Consider the following 1,526-nt stretch of genomic DNA (forward strand, 5'->3'; position numbering starts at 1 on the left):
TAAAAATTAAAGGCAGCCGTTTTCTTTTATTATTCAATTGTCTGCAAGCACTGGAAGAGAGTTAAAAGAGGAGGCAAGAGCCGCTTTTGTTTGTTGGGATAAATATTGTATGATTTGTGGCTTCTCCAAGAATGCGACAGGAACCTGCCCCGTCCAGCGCCACCAGAGGGAGATTCTGCCTTTAAAAAAAGAGGGAGAGGAGAGAGAAACTACGCATCAATCCAGACCAAAACGGCCCTTTAAAAACAAAAATATTTTAAAAGCGACCCCTTCCCCGGCGCGGTAGGACTGTCTTCGTCCTCTGAAAGACCTAATTAGGGCTGACTGCAATGCCGGGGGAAGGGGAGAGGGAACAGTGGAGCCATGCGATTTGGTCGCTGTGTGTGTCTGAAGAAAGCAAGGGGCGCCTTTATCATGCAGCGCAACGGCTCTCCTCCGCCTTTCTCTCTAGAGCAAGGGCATCAACTACGAAGCCCTCACTGAAGCTCATGCCAGTCCGTTTCCCCCCCCCCCACCTCTCTACCCCCACCGGCTCTGCATTGCACGAAGCGGCGGCCTCTTTCGCCTGCTTGCCTTGGCTCGGGCGTCTATCTGGCTTGCGAACAGACTTCTGGAGCGGGAGACGCTGATGGCCCGATGGGAGAACGCGCTGCCGGGACTTGAGGCCTGGGGCGGGTAGGGCGGGGGAGAGAAGGAGACGGCTTGCCTCAGATCTCAGGTCGAGCGGAGGCAACTTTTTCCGGACCAAGCCTATCGAAAGCGGAGGGCGCTGTTGCGTCGTGGCGGTCGCCATTCCCTTGCAAGGGAGAAGGCGAACGGAGTCTTTTGTATGCGGGTGGAGGCGGAGGGAGGACGACGTTGCCGCAATAATGACGATCAGAAGAGGATTATTAATTGGGCTAGAGCTGCTCATTCCTGTAGTTGTCTCTCCCCCCCCCCCCTTTTCGCTGCCGGAATTGCCCAGGATTACCCGGGCTTTAAACGCCCTTGCTTCAAAGCGATTGCAGCGACTGCCGCTGGAAGGATGAGCGACCATGCTTTTTTTGCAAAATACCCGTAAACTGGCATCCGATACGTCCAATAGTCTTGCTTATCTCTCCCTTCACCCTTGTCCTCAGGTAGTCTCGGATTTCTTTTGTGTTGCGTTCGCAGTTACCGCCACCCCATTTGTGTAATGATGCTGGCCGGGCTTGTTTTGAATTGCTGTCATTGCTCAGGTAATTAGCATGGGGCCAATCATAGTCAAAGGGAAGAGATACAGCACCTGCGATTTCCTTCACATTTTTGGCATCCTGGAATTCTTGGGAATCCCGCCATTCCCTTCCCGATGTCAGAGATCCTAAGCTACAAGTAAATAGGTCTTACAAGACAATGGCTGCTTTTAAATCCATGATTCATAAATGTTAACCCTTCAGGACTACTTTCCTTCTCTGATATTATCCAATGGATTTCTGGTCATCAGGAAGGCCAGAAATTTCCCCTTTAAAATAATCTGATAATCTGTGTTTAATTTTTTTAAAAAGTTC

At 50.9% G+C, this 1,526-nt stretch overlaps 1 long non-coding RNA gene across 1 annotated transcript; it reads right to left on the reverse strand.

Annotated features, from left to right (window-relative positions):
• Window positions 1–1,005, reverse strand: LOC148048148 (uncharacterized). The gene is made up of 2 exons (XR_015695799.1): window positions 570–1,005; window positions 1–175 (listed from the first exon to the last, which is right to left on the reverse strand). It is a non-coding gene; the product is annotated as an uncharacterized LOC148048148 (long non-coding RNA).
• Window positions 1,006–1,526: the final 521 nt, after the last annotated feature.

The sequence above is a fragment of the Thamnophis sirtalis genome, unplaced genomic scaffold (assembly GCF_051295495.1).
Source record: "Thamnophis sirtalis isolate CommonGarterSnake01/CBP01778 unplaced genomic scaffold, rThaSir2_p1.2 scaffold_3, whole genome shotgun sequence".
Lineage (NCBI taxonomy): Eukaryota > Metazoa > Chordata > Lepidosauria > Squamata > Natricidae > Thamnophis > Thamnophis sirtalis.